Source organism: Wyeomyia smithii, chromosome 1, assembly GCF_029784165.1.
Source record: "Wyeomyia smithii strain HCP4-BCI-WySm-NY-G18 chromosome 1, ASM2978416v1, whole genome shotgun sequence".
Lineage (NCBI taxonomy): Eukaryota > Metazoa > Arthropoda > Insecta > Diptera > Culicidae > Wyeomyia > Wyeomyia smithii.
In genome coordinates this window covers 23,027,517-23,052,557 of record NC_073694.1, presented here as the reverse complement: position 1 = coordinate 23,052,557, position 25,041 = coordinate 23,027,517, and the positions used below count along the sequence as shown (strand labels likewise).

General features: G+C 39.1%; 1 protein-coding gene across 5 annotated transcripts in view; it reads right to left on the bottom strand.

Annotated features, from left to right (window-relative positions):
* LOC129718914 (serine/threonine-protein kinase tousled-like 2) overlaps window positions 1-25,041 on the bottom strand; it is a 250,180-nt gene that overhangs the window by 19,757 nt on the left and 205,382 nt on the right. Inside the window, exon 1 of one of the 5 annotated variants that reach the window (XM_055670137.1) lies at window positions 986-1,660. The exons of the other annotated variants lie outside the window; for them this stretch is intronic. The gene's annotated coding sequence lies outside the window, so the exon portion shown is untranslated. Of the gene's footprint in view, window positions 1-985; window positions 1,661-25,041 lie in introns of those variants that run through there. 5 annotated transcript variants of the gene reach the window in all.

Genomic DNA, 25,041 nt, shown 5'->3' with positions numbered 1-25,041 from the left:
TCGAAAAGCCTGTATCTTCGAGACATCAAATTAAACTATGAAGGTACACATAAATTGACCTATTGGAACGGAAGAAACTTTGTCAATTTTTTTATATTGATACAGAGAATATCACAGGGTGTCTATTTTTGGTGTCTATTCATGATTGGTTTATTGTTCACGTAAATTTGCTCTTGAAGCTTTTTATTAATTTTTACCGCTTAGCAATGAAATAATAGTGATAACTAGTGTATTACAAATTTGTCCAACATTTTATCTATCCAACAACATATTGGTTTTTGTTATCCATCATGCATTTATGCTGTTATTATCGTTTGAAATCTGAGGGAACATTTGCCAGTTTCATTTCTAACCTTACAGAATGAATCGTCAAAAAATTTGTCGTAAAAACACTTTCAACACTTTTTGGGCATTTATATACCCATTCTACAACAAATCATCGGGTCCGAAACTTCCAGACAAGGCACTAAGAATACTAACGCAGACGAAGAGATGTTATAAAATTCTCCAAATCCGAGGTTTTTCAGACATTAGACAATGTTACAGTTGTTTTTTAAATTTCAAAAATCATCTTCAAAGTCAAACAACGGAAAAAAGGGTTTTGACCGTCCTAATTTACGGTTACTCCCACCATGCGTTGCTGCCGTTCGAGTTTGATTACCGAGAAACAAATACACAATTTATATACATATATATTTTATATTCATACGTATATTCAGCGAACGAAAAACTCTTTGCCGTTTTTTTTTCTTCTCTACTCTACTGTGCCGCCGTTTGTGCGCTCGCTGCTTCCCCACATCGTCGTCGTCGTCGTCGAAAAACCAAATATGGCCGACGACGTCGATTTTCTTAAAAGGCAACTTTGATTGTTCTGCCTCCGAATTTAATTTTTTCACCTCCCTCGTTGAATCGAGCTAAATTATGACGTTTCCGACGTCCGTTTCATAGGGTGTAAATAATATAACAAAAAACAACATGTAATTACCAACACTATCACAAGTCATCATCTACTCCACACATGGGGCGATATTTTCCGCAGTAATCTGATATTTTGTTTTATCAGCTTTTATCGCGTTCCGGGCAGCAGGATTATCGCGGTTTTTGTTGTGTACTCCAGTTAACCACAGGCGATAAAAATGCAGTTTCACTTTTCGTTGGCTAAACCGTACCGCCTACCACCCACTGATTTCGGAATCACTTTCTAATACTAATCACACGACCAATTGATTGCAGTTTGAAAATTTCGCCTTCACAAGTAAATCAAAATTCCAATATGGCGACACACCAGCAACCAGTCAATAATGAATTGTACAAAATATACAACACAGGAACAACAAGAAAGCGCACGACGGGCGAATACGTAGAGCATGAAAAAAAATACTATAGACGCTATAGACACACGCTATCGCGGCGCTGTTCGACACGACGTCGACCACGACGACTACGAAGACGACGACGACGGTAACGGCGAAGGGGTCTGCGCGGGTAGTCAAGAACTCGCACAAAACAGAGCGCCGAAGAGCGAATCGAAAAACGGTGCTGCACTGCTGCGATGATGATAATGATGATGTTTTTTTATTACTATTATTGTTATTGTTACACCCTGGTCTGGCCTGGCCTGCTGTTGTACAACACACCCGAAACCCGTCCGTTGAAGCACACTCGAAGCACGAATTCGACCCGATGAGAAGAGCAGCTCTCCGATGACTGATCGGTGTGAGTGAATGAGCAAATGAGTGAGCGTGTCATATCACAAAACAAGAACACCAGCAGCAGAACGAACGCACGACGGGAGCCAAATTGTAAAAACAAAAAAATTAAGGCATTAAAGCATATATCCACTCAATATTCCGTTTTCGATAGCAAATAACGCACACCGGAGGAGGAAGAAGAAGCAGAAGACGGAAGAGGTGAAAGAACGTATTGCTCCGCGCGGGTTGTGCAGCCGCCGGAGAACGGATGAGAGATGAGAAATAGAGAGAGAGAGGGAGAGCGAACGGTAACTGATAGAGAGAACGAAATAATGCATTGCACTGCACACTGCACATCGTCGATCGTCGCAGTCGAACGCAAAAGCAAGCACGCACATGCGAGAGAATCTATCGAGATTTGGAGAGTAGGCAAACAACATTACGAAAGGGAATAGACACCGGTGTACAATGGGACTAACCGGAAAGATATAGGTCAAAGCTCTTTCATGATAGCTTTGATGATTGAACATTTTGAAAATAATCTAGGATAAAATCTCCAAAAATTCTTTCAGTTAGACGTTGTTTTTTTTTACCAATAAAAGAAAAATAGGTACAATTTGTTAGGCTAAACTTTGTAACATTTAAAAAATTTATTATATTCCTCTGAAGACAGTCTAGAGTGAAAACTGTTGTGAATTTTTAATAATTTATATACAGTAAGGTCGCTTTTTACGCGGGTTGCTTTCCTCCATTACTCAAAAACGGTACAAGATATCGGTCTCATTTCAATCACGTTTTCCGTTTTAGGCCACGAGTGATCATATGTCAGTTTTCAAAAAAATTCACAATTTTTGGTGCAAATACTCAAAATTTGAAATATTGAATTTTGGTCTCTAGATTGGCCACTATCATATTCAAACGAAGTTTTAACGTTTAAGGAAGGTTTTCTTTGTTATATTTGCAACTCGAAAGTCTTTTACGCGGGCCCATACAAATTTGGAACGCATCCCCCGCGTAAAAAACGACCTTAGTGTACTTTATTGTAACACGAACTTGAACGTAAAGCAACTCAACCGCGCCGAGCCGAGGACAACTATGGAATTTCAATTACTCAAGTGACTCTGAGAAAACTGTCGAATCGACCAGTTTCTAACTTAATTTTCCTTAACTCTCCTTCAAAGAGATAAACAAATTCGGGACATTTTTCTAAAGAGATAAACAATATGTGACCAGTTTAAGAACAAAAAAACACCCAATAGATTCCATTACTGAGAAATTATTAACTAAAAAAAATATATAGTTCCCTCAGCTTTTGTTAGAAGTTCCCGTTGAAGTTTGAAAAGGCTTCTACAAAGATCCGATTTCGAAGCGCAGTGGGCGTAGCCAAGAGCAGAATCAGGGCGTGATTAAAGCCGATGAACCAAGAGTTTGCATTTAATTGAGGGGCATTTAATTCATCCAATTCTAAGGCAAAAAACAGTAATAACATGCATCTCTAATTATGTCAAAACATCGCAGAAGATTCCTTGAATTAAAAACAGTTGATTTCTAGGAAATCAGCAACACTGAAAAATAAGCTACATTACACACAAGCACTGATCAAAAATATTAATAAGCATGCCACTTCTCAATAGCGGTATCGCTAATAATAAAAGGTACATGTCTCACAACAGATCAACGATTCTGGTCGCAGTGTGGAAGTCCGTACAGGAAAAAAAAGTTGAATTTGTTGAGAAACGATTCTAAAATCGGGTAATGCAAGAAACAACTAAGAGTCATCCAAAACGCTTTTAAATGCCAGTAATTAAAACTAAATTTATTACCTATAATGGCCAAACGATAAAGCACCTGCGTTTGAAAAAAAAAAGATAAATAGAAAAACTTCTTCAATTCACTCATTCATTCATGCAGGCTAGGGTGCCCCAAAATAATCGATGTTTTGCAATTTTTATCGATTTCCATTTTTTTTCGGATATTTTTCTATTTTTGTAGGGTTATTGTTGAATATTTTGCATGGTTGAGTTCAGCATCGCATTCAGTTATTTGACTCATAGAGCCTATTAAATATCGCAAAAAAAATAATTTTGTCCATTACTTTAAGGTAAAACCCTCTAAATCACAATTTTGGTGAAGACCTGAAGCGGGATTTATGATAAAAATTTACCTGAAAAAAGATCCTTGATATCTTGTCGGGGGACTGAGATATTGGCATTCTTGTATATGATGAAAAACTAAGCATTTTTACGAATATAGCGAATTATAGAGACGCCAACAGCAACTGACAATTTTTGTGAATAATTTTTTACCGTTTCTCTACAAATTAAGTGAATTAGCGCTAAGCGTTTCGAAGGTCCAAACGTTAGCGGTGCAAATAATTTGCGAAATTGTGCCCCCCACTCAATAATACATTTAGACAATTCGTCATTTAGACAATTCGTATGTTCGATTGCAAAGAAATCCTAAAATTGGCGATAAATATTTATTAAGTTAAAACAAAGCAAAAATTTAACAGCAAAATAACGAAAAGGTGTCTACAAAGACCCAAAAATGCTCCAAATAAAAACTAATTTGATTTAGAGAAGTCGACCAAAACCATTCCAAAACCAAAACAAAATAAATAAATTCTGCAAAATATTTTGGAAAAGTCTCAAATTTTATCATCAATATCTGAAAATCATGCCCAAAACCAGAAAGTTCAATTAAAATGGATTTCCTTGGTCATGTTTTCGTTTATAAGCATCAAACTGCTAATAAAATAGCAAATAAAAAATATTTTTTTTGGCCAGTTTTTATATCAACTCATCCCACTGTGCACCACCGTAACGCAAGTACCGATATAAAGTGACGAAGCGTCAAGAGGAGAACCCCGGGTGGAGACAGGCAGCAGCCTGTTGTAGACGTCACACGCCACCACCGACCGACGAAACAGTGAACGAAAGAGTGAGCGAACGGCGGAAGAATCTAACGAAACAAGAAGCAGAAGCAAAAAATCGCAAATCGAATTTACATTCCGTTGCCGAACGGAACCTCGCGCGTCAGTTATCAGTCTGAGTGGCACTCATTCTCTCGATCGCTCGCGCTCTCTGTTCGGTGATGTCGTCATTCCTGTTTTTTTTCTGTTGCTATTCTTTCCTTTACGGCACACAGTGGTCGAGTGTGCGCGCGGCTGCTGCACCATATGATCGCTGCTCCTGTGTTGGTGTGCTAGCTGTTATCACTGTCGAGTGTCTGTTTACATGCTCTCTTTCTCTTTAACTGTTTCGGCCGCCGGCCGACACAAGAGGCATGAGATGAATTCGCTGCGATAAAGTCACACTACTGCTGCCGACGTCGACACCACGGAGTGGAATTGTCGGGGCAGGACAGGAATGATGATTACATGGCTATTTCAGAAGCGATTCCGTCGTCCCTTCTTGGTTAACCACCCCCCGCGCGGACTCTCTTTTTCTCAACCCTCCTCATCCAGAGGTGCGCGCACGCTCGATCACAGCACTCTGCGCGTTGCGGCGCTCATCGCCTGCTGTGCTTGTATAGCACAGCAGTATGTTATAAATAGATTGTGGCTTGTAATGAAAACATTTTAGAATTTAATTGCAGCACCGGAGAGGGAGAGCACGAAAAGGAGTTGTAGACAGAGCGATCAAGTGACTTTAGAGCGTGGTTTTCAAGTGAGCTCGCACGGAACGCGCGGAATGCAAATCGTCGGTGAACGTCAACGACGTTTTAGTGGCGCTCGCCGACACCGTCGTTGTCGTCGGCGCTGGTCTGCTTCGGAAACGAGACATAGATTAATGATAGGGGCGGTGATTGTACGACCTTGGTGTCCCTATCGTGAGCTCGAGATTAGGGAATCGGGATTAACGCCGAAGTTGTTGGGGGTTTTTAAAACATTGTATGATTTTCATTCAGCCCTTGTCGATGATTCAACTTGGCCAGGGGCGCAGTAGTCGCTGGATTTTGGCTGCATTTTGTTTGGGAATGTTTTGTCGTCAAGGTAGCACCAGTGCTACGTCGCGGGTGGAAAGGGTTGAACTTTCTAAATTGGATTTTTTTATGTTTGGAAAACGCAGATCGCCATCTTGCGTGACGATGAGATGAGATGAGCATAAAAGAAGATGGTTCGCGACTGGAAGGTGAAAAATAAGACCAAGCAGTGTTAAAACTAGGGTGATGACCGTAGGCGGAAGTAGCACTTGTCAGGCGGGAAGGAAAAGCTGGCTTTATTTGTGTAAATACATGAACAAAAAAAAAAGAATTGGAAGGCAGATTTTGCCTATATCTTTGCCACCTATATATAAAAGCAATGGGCCATCTCGCAACTGCTCGGTTCATTATGTACAAATATACATTTACAGGCGGTGTTTGTTATACTTTAATACGCTCTTCGCAGCGAGGAGGAGGAAAAGGGAGAAGCGCGAAGGCGGGCACAGGAACCCCGCCGCAGCAGCAGACGTCAGACACGGCCCTGCCGTTACGGCTGCAGTGCAGAGCAAGTTGCGCTCGCTCTCGCCGTCGGATAGGTATTTATTTTTATATAGCCGTGAATAAGTGGTTCAGAAGGCACACAGCAAAGAAATACAGACAATTAATTTTAAAGCTCGCGGTTTTCCATAGTTTGCTAACCCGTCATCCCAATACGTGGTGCTTCAGTTAGGTTCAGAACACAGAGTCATGCTGCCAATCCCTGAGACACCCCCCTCCCCCACCCTTCCAAGACATCAATCAGCACAGTAATAGTACTTCGATCGGTAGTTCACACTAATAACCCAGCCTAAACTCGCGCAACATCGAGAGAAAAAACAGCTATTTATAATTGCATCACATCACATGGTTTGATTAGTGGGCGAAATAAAAACATCGTACGGTCGACCGCCATCTTTGATTGAATGCAGTCTGGCTTTCCATACGATTGCTCGCTTTCACAGCAGTTAGAAACTGTTTTTATTGTTGCGTTGTGCGAATATGCACTTTAAAAAGGGAAACAATTCGTTCGATTTTTGATTCCTCCTTTTTGTGGCCATGCCACGCGAAACACTCGAACCGTCGTCGATCGCCTTCCCCTAAGTGGCTTGAAATCGACAGCAGCAAATAAGCAAAGCTTTGCAAACACTGTACGTGAGACCTTGAAGGCCATCTTTGTTTTTTTTTTCTTCTTTTCAACGCACTGACACACATACCCAAACGCACGCACACGCTTAATTTAAATGCCTACTAAGTTGTAAACTTTACTGCGGCTACACGCTATTTGTTTTTTTTTTTGGTGCACTGAATCGGACCCAGATGTGACATGCGAGGGAGTGGAGATATTCAACATTTGCATTGTGGCTGGTCTAGAGGCGTACCTGAGAGCTGAGTTGTCAGTAGCCGTTTTTAGATTCCCTACTTGATCGAACCATCATCGAACGATCAATTCGCTTGCACACGGTAAATTAAATCAAACTAAACAGGCATCATTGCCTGTGTGTCACCATTTGTGACATTACTTGACAATCGCGTGACGACACACTGCTTCATCAACGCGCGGAACGAACGGAGGCGGAAAATAAAGACCATCATCTTGCGTTCGGTCACCCGCGTTGCCTGCGGCCATTTTTGTTGCTCCTCAGCTTCAGTTCATTCCAGCTAATTATAATTCAGTTCTATATTTGTGGATTATCTTGGTTCTCTACCAACCTGCCAAAGCAGGCTATGAAAATATACATTCACCGCTCGTTTAACCGTCAAAAACTACTAGCAGGGCAGTTTAACGATAACATGCAAATTTAACAGCTTGCTGCTGCCACAAATCGGTGTTCAACACAACACCCCTCTTGTTTGGTCACTAACCAAACCCTGTTTAATGTTATGATTAAAATGTGCGAAAAAGCATCGCCGTCGCCCCCCCGATGATGATGATGTTGACGATGATTGTGTGTGGTGACGCGATAATAAACAATAAATACAAAAGAACCGAATCAATGCTCGGGAATGGTGTGTGAGGCACAGAGAGGCCGAACCGGTTTGACGGGATCACACTGGAGTACCCCTCCTGAACGAGAGGCGCGCGGGATATTGGCATTGCTATTGGATGCTATTCAACAGCAGTAATCTCAAAATAGAGCTTTTAGTGTCGAATGAAAAGACCGATCCGCTATCATATGGCTGTGCGCTGTTTTTGTCTTTGATGACGGGGTTGAATAATTTGTTTAAAAATATATATATTAAATCTATATATAATTATATTCTGCTTACATAACACATATGAACGAGCCCCGGTAATGCTATAACAAAAGGCAACATCAATCATGTGCCACAAGGAAGAAATCTGAGACCACTGCTTTTCTTACAAGATTCATTTCTAACCTTCCAATTTCATTACATTTTTTCAACACTATGCCACCGATCTTGTTTTTTAGAAGCCAATAAATGTGATCGTGAATTGTGTTCGAAATAGCAACAACATTGAAGCGTGTCCAGAAATGGTAGAAAAGAAAATGGGAACCCAGGACGAAGAAAAACGCTTCTCCACCTTGAGCCACTAAAAAGTAAACTTCGATGGTGGAAAAGAGTTTCTAATAGTCAAAAATATAGCAAAAGGGGGCCAGATTAAGGTCAGAAAAACAAACACACACACCACCACCAAAAAAACAGAACCACGTTGAGCTCTAAATTCCAACTTAAACTTTAAAAAGTCCAAAATATTATTCCAAATAGAGTTTACAAATTGGCGCTGAAAAATCAGTGAATCCGAAAAAAAATAATCCCAAATAGAGCTCAGAGTTGCAAAAGAAGCTTCCTAAATTTGATAGAGTAAATAATCCCGAATTAAACCCAAAATCCACGAATAAAATTCCGGATTCCGGCCGGAAAATTTTGAAAAATTATTCCAAGTTATGCTTGGAATTGTGAAAACAAAATCCCACATTGAGCTCTGAATCCCAACTCCAACAAAGCGCTTCTCAGGCCAGAAAAAAATAATTAAATGATTTCGAATTGATCTCAGAAATGTGAAAAAAATACTTACGAAAGGCCTTAAAAAAATCCAACTGAAGCTTAGATTGTCGAGAAAAAGTTTTCGAATGATATAATAAAAGCCAAAATATGATTACAAATTGAGTTCACAGATTGACGCCGAAAGATCGGTCAACTCCAAAAAAGAAAATGATTTTAAATTATGCTTAGAATTGCGGAAAAACTGACAAAACTAATGACTAATTAGATTAATTGAATTTCGCGCTTCAACAAGGATTGACCATTTTCAATAATATAATAAGTTGCTTGTCATGATTGGGGCTTGGAAATTTTTAAATTTTGGTTATGCGAAAAAATAGTTTTCATGCATATAATGAAAGTTTTTCGGATGTCGTGCTCATGAATGAAGAAAAAGATAATTCAGTATGTTCTGAGACACGGAAATAAAGTAAAATTTATAACCTTTACAAATTTAAAAATGTAAATTAATTCAAGAGAAAACATCAACTCTTCAATCATCAGGTTTTTATTTCATCCTGAAAAGAACAATTTGTTGTTCAATTCAATATCGGATAAGATACCGATCACATCTTGGCGTTATCCCTGACAGTGCGAATAAAGAATTTCTTGTGATAAAATAAACAGTGAAAAGCTGATTTAACACTCAAAACTAGACGGCTCATGTGTTGTCAAAATGAGTCAACTTTTCATTGAATGCATTTACTAGTGCCCGCTATCGCACAGATACTACATTTCACTAAAGTGCCACACTGCATCAACTGCTATCGATGCTGATACCCGCTGCAACTGCTACGCTATCCGTAGCCATGGCACAGTTGTGGCCACTATACGCTGCCATTGGTATCCGCTGTCTCTGCATCAGCTGGCTCAGTTGCTATCGATGCTGAGATCCGCTGCAACTAGTGCGCTATCCATTGCTATGCCACAGCTGTGGCCGCTATCCGCTATCGCTGGTATGCACTGCACTGCTACTGCTGCTGCTAGGGAGGACTGCTGTTGTCGCTCTCTAGAACTATTATGAGCGGCTTCGGCTGAAACAGGCTCTTATATAGGCCAAATAGCATATTTTAAATTGATTCTGTCGACCGTGCTTGGGAAGCAATCATATAACGACCAATCAGAGGTGGAGTTTTTCGTTTCGACAAGACTTGACTATTTTCAATAGTACAATACAGTCGTCGTTCGATAACTGCAACATGTTTACATTGCAGTTATCGAATGCCGTTCGACAACTGCAACACTTGACACATGCCAAAATTTAAAGGGGGGTCCGTCACTACCTTTTTTGTTTTCAATGATGTCGAAATGTATTTTTTAATGGAATAGTGGCAAAGAAAACTAAAATAGGCAAGCTTTTCGATTTATCAATTTGATATTCATATTTCCGCATCATTATTTATTGCGTTTTAGTACTAATTTACATAACCAATATGTAGGCGAAGATAAAGTTCATCACTGCAATAGACCTTTCACGAGAGGTTTCTGAACTCAATTCATGAATTAAATTTTGACAGAAAGCACGGAATCGCTGACATAACGCAAGCGGAGTTACTCGCGTTACCGATATGCCGCATTTTCAACCTGTCTTTACTAGAAGGTACTTTCCCTAGCGCATGGAAATTGTCTGCTGTCACGCCCATCCACAAAACCGGCAACGACACGACGTTAAAAACTACCGACCAATATCGATTCTTTGTTGTCTTGCAAAAACACTCGAATTGTTGATTCACGAAAGAATGTACGCAGCCGCTAAACCTATTATATCGCAATATCAACACGGTTTCGTTACAAACGGCTCTACTACCACGAACCTCATGGCTTATGCTAGCATGCTCAACACCCGTTTAGAAAAACACTGCCAATTGTACCCAATTGTAAAGAAAATCGTTTTAACAATTCAAAAACGAAAATGATCTCAAAGCTCAAGGCCAGAAAAATTCAAATAAATTAATCCAAAATTGTGCTAAGAGCTATGGGAAACGGGTTCTGAAATCCCAAGAAAAAGCCTAGAAAAGAAAATGATTCTACATTGAGCTATGAATTGCGCATTCATAATTTCTGGAGAAGAAAATTCTAAATCAAGTTTCAAAAGCGAAAAAGAGCTCAAAGAACAAGAAAAAATCATGAAAAATGAACCCTTAGAATGGCGAAAAAACGCTCCTAAAGCTCAAAAAAGATCCTAAATCAAACTCAGAATGGTGAAAAAATTATCTCAAATTAAGGTCAGAATTGTAAAATTAAAAAAAAAACGTTTTTCAGTCCAAATTGACAGGAACATGATCGCCAATTCAGCTCAAAACAGCGATAAAAGACTTCTAAAGGTGAAAAAGGCCAAAAAACGATCCCTAAATCAGCTCGAAATAAACAAGTAGAAGGTCAAAAAATAGAAAGACCAAATTAGGGCTTAGAATAGAATGGCAAAAAAATGCTCCTGAAGGTCAGAAGGAACCAAAAAGTGATCGTAAGTGGAGCTAGGAATTGCAATAAAGGTATGCTAAAGAACAATAACAAAGACCACGAATGGTAAAAAACACAAATTGAGCTCAGAATTGTAGAAAAAAGGCTAAAGGCCAGAGAAGGACAAATAAATGGATCCAAAATTGTACTGAGAGCTGAGGGAAATTCCCCCCAAAAAATGTAACAAAAAATGTCCAAAATTGGGCATTGAAAACTAAAAACGACTTTCACAGGTCAGAAAAAAAAGATCATCAAATGGCGAAAACAAACGTATTTAAAAACCAAAAGAAAAAGTTCCTAACGTAAACTCAGAATGAAAAAAAAAAAAAAAAGAACGGAAGTCAGAAAAAGAACAAAAAATAAAAAGATCACGAATTAAGCTCAAGATTGAGAAAAAACGCCCCCAAAAACTAAAAATGACCAAACAACAAAAAAATGACCAATTACGATCAAATTGCGAAAAAGGCTGTACACTAAAATCGCTTCTTACGCCGGGGATACATGCCGCGTAAAAAAACGCGTAAAAAACCGCGTAAATTCCGGAATCCGCGCAAAAAAACCGCCTAAATTCCGGAATCCGCATAAAAAAACCAGCGTTAATTCTGCATTCCGAGTGAAGGGAAACCGACATCCGCGCAAAAAAAAGCCGCGTAAATTCCAGAATCCACGTAAAAAACCGCGTAAATTCCGGAATCCGCGCAAAAAACCGCGTAAATTCCGAAATCCGCGTAAAAAAGCCGCGTAAAAAGAAACCCGCGTAAAAAAACCGCGTAAAAAGCGACCTCCGTGTATGTATACAGTTGACGAAAAATGCAAAAGGAAAGCTATGAAATGATGAAATACGCTTTTAAGAGCCAAAAAGTGATCCTAAGTTAGGCCTAAGTTAAGTTCAAAAAATGATCTAAAGATAAGCTAAAATTTTTTTAAAAATCAGAAAAATTTAAATGATCCCAACTCAGGCTCAGAATTAAAAAAAAAAGGAACTAAGCACAGTATAACGGAAAAAAGGCCTTCAAATGTCCAATAAAAAAAATATTCCAAAGCATAAACTCAGAATTGCTAAAAACGCTTCCAAAGAATAGAATTCCACTAACCGGAAAACGCCTGAATAATCTTAAATTAAGCTTTGTATTATAGGGAAACGTTTCTAAAGGTTAGAAAAAAAAACAAGTAATAATCCTATTTTAGGCTAATAATTGCAAAACGTCGTTTGAATTTAAAAAAATGAACGGCCGACGACTCTGAGTGACAAGAAGCTCTTAAGAATGCTTAAGAGTAAGACCGAACACCGACATACATGTCAGGAAGCGGCAGTTTCGTCCACTGGTGTCTGAGCTCCAGGCAATGACGCAGCGGCAGGGGCTGAATAAGATGAACAAGTCGATTTTTCCGGCGAATCGCGTCATGGCGGTGATGATGGACGATGAGACCTATCTCACCTCGGATGGCAACGACTGGCAGGGCATTTCGTATTTCACTTCTCCCACGAAGCTAAAGTTCATATCACCACCAAGTTCCCCAAAAAGGTGCTATTGAGGGTGACAATCAGCGAGAAAAAAAGATGTCAAAGCCGCTCTTCTTAAGCTTTGGACTGGCCGTGAACGGTGAAATTTATAGTACGAAATGCCTGCCGTAAGTTACGTCGTTCATAAGAAACACCATAAGGGCGAAGACGCGGTGTTCCGGCCGGATCTGGCGTCGGCCCACTAGTCGAAGCGATCGTTGGAGGAGATGAAACGACTGAATCGATATTCATGTGATACCCAAGCAAAACTGCCCAACTTCCTCCAGCTACGTCCCATTGAAAGATTCTGTGCAAACCTGAAGCGTACCATCTACTCCAATAATTTTGTCGCAAAAACTGAGGAGAAATTGATAGTTAAAATGAATAAAGAACTCAAAAACATGCCTACACGAATGTTTTTGTCCACCATGGTGAATGGTTTGGTTAACCGCCGGAAGGCCGTTTGCAAGGGTGTAGAATTTTAAGCATGTAAGGTAATATATTCTTACCAAAAAAAATATTATTACCTTCCATGGGAAATTGATCAAGTTCAATAATCTGTCTAAGCTACCACAGGGCTTCAACAAAAAATTCATGAAAAGTTGGCGCAAGCCCAAGGGGCTCTTCATGGCAGACAATTTGTTAGGAGACTGTGTGGTTTGGAGTGAAAACAGTTCAAGAAGCTGCTTAAAGATGGTCACGTTAGAGAAGAGGTTCGCCTTTTCGCTACTAACCCATCAAAGATAAACCCATATCAAATAGTCAAAAGACCGAGGCAGATAAAGAAGAAAGGCCACTAGGAAGAAGTCAGTAAATAGGCGACTGGAAGTGATCAGAGGTAATTTCACTGGGACTGATAGCCCAGTCGGTAAACTAAAGGCGCTTTCTATCTACAGTAAAGTCCAGTTTAAGGTTGGACTAATGCCTAAAGACTATGCTAAATCTAGGCTCTTGACGACCATGATGGAACTAGTAGAAGAGTCCATCCTACCCAAAGTAGTTGATCAAAAAAAGGAAATCTATCCCAAGACCAGAGATTTTGGTTGTCTTTTCCAAAAAGAATAAAAAAAACCCGAAGACACCCAAAATGAATAATCGTATACAGGGGGAGTGAAAGAAGACCCCGGGGGTAAAATCACACAGAGAAGTACGACGCAAATGTGAAGTGAATCGACCTTTGAACGCTAAATCCAGACAATAGAAGAACTGGAGAATTCATCACAAAAATTTACAAAAAAATTCATAGCCCTTTATAATTAAAGCTGTCCAACCAAGACACTAGTATCTAGCAAAGGCGCGACTTGGTGGAGCAATAATCTAGAAAATCTAAGCTCCCCGGGACTCCATGATCCATAATCCATCCATACTACCAAAAATACTTCAACGGTGTAGAAGGATAATAATTTCATTCATAACCGAGATATTCAGGGCCAGTCTAACACATGATTACATACCCACTAACTGGAGAAAAACTAGAGTGATCTTCATACCAAAAGCTGCTAAGCGCGATAAAACACTTCTGAAAGCCTTTAAACCAATTAGTTTATCCATTGTGCTAAAAATTATGGAAAAACTCAATGACTACCACGTCAAATCAAAGTACTTGAAAAGCCTTCTGCTAAGTAATTATCAGTCTTGGTCAAACGTGTAAAAAAATAGATGAAAAAGGTAGAAAAATCATAGAAAATGACAAATGGTTACACATTTTTAAAATAACTGACCTAACTTGTCAAATTTTCAAAAGGACCCAAAAAAGGCAAAAGTTTTCCAATACGTACATCCTTTTCATATTTAATGTTTCTGCAGCAATAAACCGGTCATTTTTTTATTGAATTTCATCCCGCACCAAAATATACAATCATTTATTTTTCGCTTAGTTTAGTTACTTAATAATTGTGTAATTCATCGTCCAATCTTCGCATACCGAAACGGTAAAAATTAGCAACGTATTGATAAAAGAAAAAAATCAATCAATTGTTCATCAGCTGACTTCTGTGGACAGAAATGTGATTCATTGAATTACGTCGATGACAAACGCGAATCTGGTTGGTGGTTTACAACTCCAAGTCATCCGCACACAATCGATTCATTTTTCACCCCTGTGGCCTGTGAAGGTGGCGCAAAGATAACGCCATAACTGATAACAGTTATGTTCGCAGATTGATTGCGGTGCGCTTCTGTGAGACGCAATTTGTTGGCTGCCCAACTTTCCCTGTCGTTTTCGCTGCTCAAAACGGAAAGGTTCGTCTTACTACCTACAACTGTTTGATGTTGTTTTACAAAATGGCAGCCGGAGGGTTTAGTGAATGGAAAATTTTCTTGCCTATGAAGCGAATAAAGTACATGACGGCGAACGCTACAACCGTCCCAGCAGCAATGACGACGGTAGTAACAAAATACATAATACATACATGCGCGAAATCGTCGTTAAAGGGTGACGCAAAAAACGACGGCTAGCACTGAGCACCGCTGTTAGCAAGAGTAGTAAGGTAATTTGGTGAATACTCAATCTCGACCGGTAAGTCGGTGGACTGATGACTACAGTAGGTAGTAGAGTTTCGACTAACTTTTGCTGCCTTTGTGAGCTACAAAGCCAAAGTCACTTCACTCGAACGGGGACAGAGAAGGTCAACAATTGGCAGTACAACAACTGTCGCTCGACGACTACTGATAATGATTTTCAATATCACCGTTGGTGTTTCAAGTGAACGCATCTAAGTTCGGAATTTGAGGGGTTACTTGATAAGCAGTAACCTTCCAACGCAATCATCAAAAATTCCCGATAGTGAAAATTCTATTTTCAAACCGTTTTACCTCCATACCAGATTGTAAATGTTTATGACAGTAAACAGCCACAGAATGTTAAGTGGAAATACGTACCTGTAATGAAAGAGAAGAAAAAACAGTTATTAAAAACGTGTAATAAATGTTATAAATGTAAATTGCTATGGACGAATGGGCTTGATCTGTTGTACAAACATTTACTTTAGCACTTCGAATGCATAACTGACGTACGGAAGCATACACAGAGTCATCAGAATGATATTTCCATATATATTTCTGCTGCATCCAGTGTGCCTAATTAAAGTTGCAGTAAAAGAACATAAAATTTCTTAATTTTGGAAGCATTAAATGTTTTTCTAACGAATGTTGAAAAAGCAACATTCAAAATTCAAAAAACCCTTTTGAAGGTTAGAAAAGACCACAAAGGAAAATGAATCCGAATTGAGCTCCAACTGCGAAAACAAGCTTCTTAAGAGAACAAAGAACGCTTCTGAGCTCTGAATAAAAAAAAACACCAGAAAAGATCAAAAAAGAAAATAATCCTAAATTAAGCTCAGAACGGAAAAAAACGCTACTAAATTCAAAGAAGGAATCTACACCAAATTAAATCCAGAATAGCTATAAAATTAGATTAGGAATGAAAAAGCCAAAAAGTGGTCTCACATTGAGCTCAAAACGGCAGAAAAAAAGTATCTAGAGGAGACCAGGTAAGGACAAAACTTAAGATTTTTTTCAATTAAAAACGAAAAACTAAATTTCCGGCAAACACTTTTTCGGCTTGAATTTTGACATTTTCACACAACTAAACGAAAAAAAAGTTGTTGACTAATGTCTCAGCTTACGATAGGACGTTTATGACGTCGTGATCATAAGTTTCAAATCGTGGTCAAAAATACAAAATAGGTATAACATGTCAAAATAAACCAAAAATACCTGAAATGTCTAATGTACATCTTGAACTGTCAAAAAAAAAAAAAAAATAAATTAAAAGATATATTGAAATTTTTCGATATAGTCTCAAATTCCCAAATTGTCTAAAAGTTTACCCAAAATTTTTTTTTGTCAAAAATTATCAAAGTTGTCGGATGCGTTGAAATTTTCCAAATGATTTCAAGAAAAAAAATCTTTGAATTGTTTTATTATTGTATCAAAATTGCCTTGAACAAATTATTGAATATCCATGGTTGGTAAGAAAAGCAAAGCCTTGGTGCTACATTCCGATTCGAAAGCTGACCTTCGGTTTTTTATACACAGCCATCGCAGCTGACTGTGTAGTGTACAGGACAATTGCGGGGCTAGCGCTACGACACTAGTCCTACTGCGCTAACAGTCTCTCCCGAGCCAAGACTCGACTTTACGACGACTGGTTTATTAGGCCAGCATCGTACCTCGAGACCATCTGGGAGATCAAGGTTGGTAACGATAGACAAAATAAGAAAACGCTTCAAAAAATAAAAACTGCAAATTGCAAAATTCCCAATGATGAATACGCGAAAGGCAGATAAACAAACGATGTATTGTCTAGATAATTAAAAAACTAACGCACTATTTCTATTTTTTTTTCACAAAATGAATTAAGAAATAGTTTTAATTTTTAGTTACCCAAAAGTAGGAAAAGAAGATTCGGAAAATATGAATCCTAACTGGAGAGTCGCTTTCTAATCACTATTTCTATCAATCAAAGACAATAAAGGTGGTCCCAAAATGCTTCCTTGAGGTGCCACAATTTTTTTTTATTGATTACCACACAAGGTGGCATTTCGTATTAGGCAGAAAACTATGCCAATTATGGCAAAATTTGTGAAATTTTACCATTTTTTTTCCAGAAAGCTTAAAATTATAATTCTTATAAACAAAGTACATTGAGTCGCTTTTTGCACTGTTTCTCACATGGATTCTTGAGTTCAAGCAATTTTTAGCATTTTGAAATCTTTGTACCACTTTACGTGGAAAACTATTCCAATGTCATTTTATAGTCCATTTCCAAGCCTCTCTGTAAGGGAAATATTGTAATGATAATAATCATTCAGTATGGTTCATAATTGATCTCTTATTCCCAATATAACATTTCCTGTTCACAAAATAATTCCGTAAAAGCTTAAACAAACGCGTAATGTTGCGAAGGGACGATTTCAAATGTCAATAACTTTCATAATTGAGGGAAAACCAGAAAGTTATGTTCCAAACACAGACATCAAAAAGGTAGCAGCATGAATATTGTTGTTTGGTGTCTTCCTGCTAACCCGTACGGATGTGCACGGTTTTCGAAAATGCACTCTACTGAAACTATGGTTACATAATCCGCTTCAATATCAACACATCAGCCTGGGTTTGGTAACAATTTACTTATCGCAATATTGCCGGGAATAGACTACAGACACCATTCTGAATTTCAAGATAGCGACTTCCGGTTTCTGGAAAATAGCTTCAATTGATCGAATATCATCTAATATGAAGATTTCTGACATCGAGATGATACTCAGAAACCGAAAGTCAACTCAACATGTTTTGAAATCCACTAACAGTATCCGTAAGTATATCTAGAAAGCTCAGAGACCGGAAGCCCACCGCAGATGCCATTTTGAAATCCAAGATGGCGATTTCCGCGTTTTAGGAGCACAGCCATAAATTGTCAAATAACACCCTATATGAATATTTTCGACACCGACATAATGCCTAGAGGCAGGCCACAATCGATCGCAGATGCTTTTTATAAATTCATGATGGCCACTTCTGGATACTGGAATAAAATCTTATATTACCAACTATTATTCAATATAGGTATTTTTAGAATAGCAAGGATGTCCAGAAGCAGAGAGTCGTTTTCGAGACCATTTTGAAGTTTAGGATGGCGAGTTTCTGGCTTCTAGTATACAGCCTAGAATGTCCAAAAATCATACGATATATTACTAGAACCGGCATGGTATCCTAATAGCTGCCTTTTGAAATTACTAAATAAAATTATTACTAAATACAATTTAATAGAGTGATTATTGAAGTTGTTTTTTTGAGCACCTTGAATCCGAGAAACGCCGGGTACGTTCAACTAGCTTCGGTGTTTGAAAACTATCCACGAGTTGTTTTCAAAGTTATTTTCAAAAATTTTCCCAAAATGAACTTAACAAAAATGTCGAAAATGTATCAAAACTGCTTTAAAATTGTCTTAAAAATATAATCATCATTGGGATGAAAGTCTTTTTTCAACAACTTACGACTGATACTACTTAAATGAAAATGGTTATTTCGACTTTCCGGTCATTTGCTTATCAAAATGAAAATTAATTTTTTATTTCCGACGTTTCGATTTAATATGAAATCCTTGAAAAAGTTTTTATATTACATCGAAACGTCGGAAATAGAAAATAAATTTTCGTTTTGATAAGCAGATGACTGGAAAGTTGTGAACTTTTGTCTCAGAATTAATAGTGAATTGTTCATAATATAAGCTGCCTGAAAATTTTCTTTCTATCCCGGGAGGAAGTGCTGTTGTAGAATCTTACCAAACAGACAAACCGAATGGAACAATCTTACAAATGATAGAAGCTATCAACAGAACGAATTCTCGAAAGTTGGATCAACAAGAAGTCATCCATAAAATAACACCCATTTTTTTCTAAAAAATTCTAAGCAAAGGGTGAAGCTATCCTGAAATAGAAAAAAACAGCTAAAAATATGAATGAAGTCTAATCCAATCAAACATTGCCATTGAAGTAAGAAAAAGAGAAAAACAACCCACACATCGCTGGTCCTAAAATACTACCATGAGGTACCTAGACAAGCTTTTCAGATATGAATGAAAGTTTGCCAATATGCTGGTTGCCACACAAAAGTTGTGACGCAGTGATGTAGCCAAGGGGAGGAGGGGGTTAGGATTCAACCCCCCCCCCCCAGCTTTTGATCTATATTAGTAGTAGAGTAGTAGAGTTGAAATGCTTCGTCTTCTCGAATAAAGTCCTCTGTAAAATTTCGATTTGATGGCACTCCGGGATGTGTAGCCTTGAAGTGGTCAATGTTTCACTTATATGATCAACGAAAAAATGTCGATATGAAATCATCGAAACCGAACTTTTGTTTTTATTGAAAAGTCTTAGGGGCCATCCACATTCCATGTGGACAGACTTTTAACAATTTTGACCCCTCCCCCTCCGTTGACAACTGCCCATATAAATTCAAAAAATTTTGTATGGACCGTGGACATTACACTGACCCCCCCCCCCCCCCAAAGCTGTCCACGTGGAATGTGGATGGCCCCTTAGTAATGCATGAAACATCGAGATGTGGTGTAGTTCCAAAAAACAAAATTTTCAGAAAAATCGGCGCTCTGTCTTCCAGTTTGAAAACCTACTGACTCGACGATCCATCCATTTCTAAGACATTTGGAATGACCATTTTTTTCGATATAAAAAACTTTACGATTTTTTTGCCATAACAATGAAGCTTTAACCGCTTTGAGGCACGACTTCCGGAAGTCTTTGCAATCAAACTTCAGAGTTAATCTTCCATACCTTTGCCAGGAACTTACAGACTTACAGTAATACAGAATTCTTTGTACGTGCGAAAAAAAGCCCGCCCGGATTCAAAAATATTATTAAATAAATTCTAATGAAGAGAAACAATCATTTTAAAATTTACCGCCTGTCCTTTTATAGTTTTATTATTTCTTGGCTTTGAAAACTTCATTGCTATTGTTTTTTGTTGCCTACTAATTGCGCTGTCATGCGGTCGTCATTGTTCCTTCCGTGGAAAACAAGGTGTCTAGTATCAGCCCTTCATTCGAGAGGAGGAATGTCGGGGAAATATACTATTTTATATTATGCAACAGAAGATTGCATTAAATTTTTGTATGAGTAAAAAGAATTTTGTGACTGTGCTTCTGGGAAAGAGGCTGCTACACGATGGAGTTGGAATTTAGATGGGGACTCGTTTCGAGAAAATAAAATTTTTCAGACAAAACGAATTCTTAACGAAATTCCAACAGTTGTTTTGATTGTTGTTTTTGAATTAATCGTTGACTGAACTACCCAATGGTTAGCTAAAACTGCACGTGCGCTGCACGGTAAGCGGCATCGCTAATGCTAGCAGAAAAAAATTAATTTCTTAAGTTGTTGGCTTCTATTCTCGCTCTTCAATATTCTCTCGCAAGCAATACCCTACTGCAGCGCAACCTGTATTGTGAGTGATGAGAGCCCGCCAAATCACTGTTTTTCTAATGCCGTTCTGAAACATGATAATAATTGATTAAGTTTCTCCCTGTCTCTCAACTTATCTCTCTCTTCAATACTCACAAAATTCAATTTTTTTCATCAAACAACAACCCCCACCCACCCCGAACAGAATTTTTGGCTAGGCCATCGATATTGAGCATATCCAGTTTAGTCCTAGCCTAAAAAAATTATGTGGGTTGTTTAAGTATAGTGAAATAAAAATTTTTCCGCAAATTAGTGTAATCAGTGTATTTATCAGAATTTCGACCTATTTGTCAATATGAATCTAAGCCACAAGCTATATACAAACATTGTCCTAGAACACTGCTTTGCAGTAGCTGTGAGCCCAATTCAGGATGTATTCATATAGAGCATTTTTTCTGAGCATTTTAGATGAAAATGAAATGTTTGTCTGTTGTCTTTTCAATCAATTTTTCCCTCAACAGTCAAAATTTATGATTTAGTATAACTTTCGGCTAGAAGCCATGGTGTGTGTGTGGCAGGACGCTTTGTTTTTTGGCGTCATTTTATTCGGATTCATATTTTTCAAGGTATGGTTTTTGACGTAGGACTATGTCTTCGTTCACTTCACTGTACTGTAACGTACTGTAACGTACGTGTAACATGTAACGTTGAAAGGGAAAGATTGAAATAATTTAGGGAAAATTTGAAGGTCATTTCTCTAGCGCAGACATCAAAAAGATAAACGATTTCAAGCATACGGTCATTTTCCTAGTATGAAAATTGTCATTTGATGTCTCCCTGCTTAACCGTACGGTTGTATACGGTCCTGGATGTGATATCAACTCGAATTGTGAGTTTTGTATAAATAATAGCCACATGAAACTAGTGTTTTTACTCATTTTAATGTTGCGTGTGAAAATACACTCTACCAAACATCAGCCTGGGCTTGGCAATAATCCATTTATTTCAACATTGTAAGATTTAACGTATTTTTCTTCGCATTGAGAGTATAAATAACTGTACCGTGATTTAAAGTTGAGCAACACACCAGCAGAAAATTCCCGGAACTGGATAAGCAGCTTACAGAGGGTTGCACGATAAAATATGTGCTCGAAGCGTACTTCTGTAAGAAGTGTACTGTACACATGTTCTCTAATAGCTCCCTAATAGTTTTATAATAGCTCTGAGCAAGAAGTCAATCACCTGTGAACCTGTTAAGCCCAGAAACGAATCTCTTCACCCGAATTGCGTTGGTAATCCCGCAAGAGATAAGCGAACGTCAAACTGAGAAAAAAAAACAAATTTCGTTATCGTTCCCCTGAGCAAGGAACGATATGCTGCTGCAGCTATTTTTAGATTGACAGATAGCTAGGCAACTAGGATCGACGTCAGCGGTTTTGTGGCTGCTAGCCACGTGAGCGCTATTTCTGCGCCAACAATATCACCGTCGACCTTAATCAATCCGCCGTCGCTAAATTCCAGCAACTACTCTATCAGAATGTACAACAAACATGCGATCCGATTCTCGATTCGAGGAGCAGGAGGAGGAGGACGGCAAGAGGGAGACAAAGTGATAGCGAGTGATAGCTATGATACGACCAACTACAGACCCACAGAAACACTCACACATTCGTGCAATCAAAAGTGAACAAGCGGCAGAACAAACTTTGGCCGCTTTTCGAATTTTTATATTTTCTGTACATTTTCTGCTCGTTTATAATTCTTCCGTACCCGCCGTCGCCTCTCCTTTCCCACCCATTGTTGGACTGAGCTTTTCCATAGCTCCCGCTTCCGCATCACTCCGTCTCGTCCACCAGCCAAAAAACGACAACGGAGTGCGGGTACGGGTTTTAGCCCGTGTATACACACATATTTTGCCTCTTTCTTCGACTGGCTCTACTGTGGCTGTGCGCGCCCATTATGTATATCCTCCGCCCGATGGTGCATGGTTGAGAGATGGCAGAAAGCCCGGGGTCAGTGGGCTGGAGAGAAGTTGAAGGAAAACACATTACTCGTGTGGCTTTTATATACACACTCAAAACCGAGCAGCAGCACCGGCAGAGAGCTCCAAAGATACAGATATCATATCCATCCAGCAAAACTTATGTATACACTTTTATAACAACGAACCTCGAGCACTGCTGGTTGGCCTGGCCTGGCCTGGTCTGTAGTTCTTTATGCATTTTCCCTCACAAAACAGCAGTCGGCGACTGACTATTCGCTTTCTACACAGCTCCGGTATCTGTTGTCTTCCAACCGCCTGCCCCCCCTTTGTCATCCCTCACATCATCCAGGGTAGGGGGAGGGTGCGCTGGTTGCTCGAAGTCGTCAATCGCCATATGCATATGTATGTGTGTTTTGTATGTGCGCGCTTCGATTTCGTGTCGCAGCGCTCGCCTTCAAGTAGCAACTGGCCAAGTTGAAAAATTATCTAATTTGATTGCTCGCCTGCTGCCACCCTGTGTGACGACGACAAGCAGAGTGCGATGGAATTTTCCGCCACGTCGTCGTCGCTGTCGTCTAGGTTATTTCGTCACGGCAAAACGAAACAGAAGCCAAAACAATCTAGCGATAACCTAACCTAGAATCAATAATTCTGTGTCCTCACTCCTTCTCTCTGTCTCTCTGTGCGACTCTGCACAACCCCGATAGGAATAATCGACTGCAGCAGCTCAGTTATTATGCAGCTCACAGTCACTTTTACCTTTGAACCGCAGAATCACCTTCTTCCCAGGTGAAAGCAATGCCATATTCCCACGCAACGCAACAGCCTCGATATCATCATCATCATCATCATCATCGTCATGCTAGAAGATAAAGGTAGGCACTCGCAAAATGGCAGCCAGTGCCACCGAAGTTCGTTCTGCCGTAATCCAGATCTTTCCGTCGTCGGTCGGTGTGATGCTGTTAAATGGAAGGATCCGTACGGTGCTTTTTTTGCTTCTTCCGCTCCTTCTTTTTTCCGCTGGGTGCTCAAATTTCTTTCTTTTCATTATGTACATAATATTAGTCCGGTGGGTGGAGGGATTCACAATCGGGTACGAGAAGGGGGTGACCTAAATTTCATCCCACACCGGGTAGCTTTTGTTCTAAAAGTCTACAACAATCTCAGACTGCGCAGGGAGTGAATAAAAAAATAGGTTGTGGAACCTTTTCATGAGTCTGGTGTCTAGAACTCAAGAATGCGAATGAAATTACATTAGAAAAACTCAAAGCTCAAGCTTGGAGTTTAGAAGCTGCTGTAATTTGATTCGTCCTGCTATCCTAAAGTCAGTTCATAGACCTTCGAGGTCTAGGAGTACTCCAAGGAAGCATCTTGATTCCCACACTTTTTCGACGTAACGAAAGGTCAAGTTCAACATTGATACTGCCAAAATTTTATTGGAATCTATAAACTCTATAAAAAAAACCAGGAGAGGAAACATTTCCTGCCATGACCATCCACCGGTATTTTTGCTCAAACAAGATGAAGAATAAGATTTCGAAGGCCTTCACTATGGAGCACTTAAAAGAAGGTTGAATAATTTGTGATCTTGCAAGGACCAATTCGAAACAAAAATTGTGTAAGTTAGAGTGAGTCCAAAGAGACATTCTGCAGAGTTTTTGATCAGTTTATCCTATTTTTTTGTCATGTTTCTTAAGCTCGCTATTCTGTTTGGTTTTCTCATAATCAATTTAGTAGCAAATATTTTTATTTAAATTATTTTTGTGGGTTATGACATACACTACAAATTCCTTACTAAAGTCAGCAACTTTGCATGTTTTTTGACGTAGAATAACGTATTACGTCACAAAAACCGTCCCCTATATGTAAAAAGCTTAACACTCAGATAATTTCCTGCGGATTTTCTTCATTCTTACAGCAATCGATTGGAAAGTTAGCTATGCGTCCACCAAAAAGCGGGAAAAAGTGATTTTGTGACAGTAACGATTGCTCGCTCGAGTGCACAACGACACGCCGACCGGAGGTATAACTTTGGGTAGTCACGTAAAAAAGTCATTATTGTCAATCCAATCACTGTAGCAACAAGATGATTTACTGGAAACTGGACTGACCAATAGTAATCTAAAGTATGGTAAAACGCAGCGCAGTAGGCGGCGATTTCAAACACGTTTGTATGGTTTTTGCCTTCCACAGAGGAAACCAGGGGACCGCACACGTGATTGAGGATCACCTTCCTTAACGCTTGATTTTAAATCTCCCGTCTGTGTGGGAAGGATTTCAGTCATTCGGGCACTGCTAATAGTAGTTAGTTAGTCTCGCCAAAACGTTGCTAGTAGTGATAAAAACAGTAATTTTTGATACAATTTCCATTTTCAAAGTAGAACTTAATTCCACCCACGTTGTATTACAACTTCAAATAAATGACTTCCGGGAGCTAAAAAGTGCCATTGGTGTTATCACAATAGTGGCACCTGGTAAGTCTGTTAATTTTCTGGTCATTGCGAATTACCACTCGTTTTC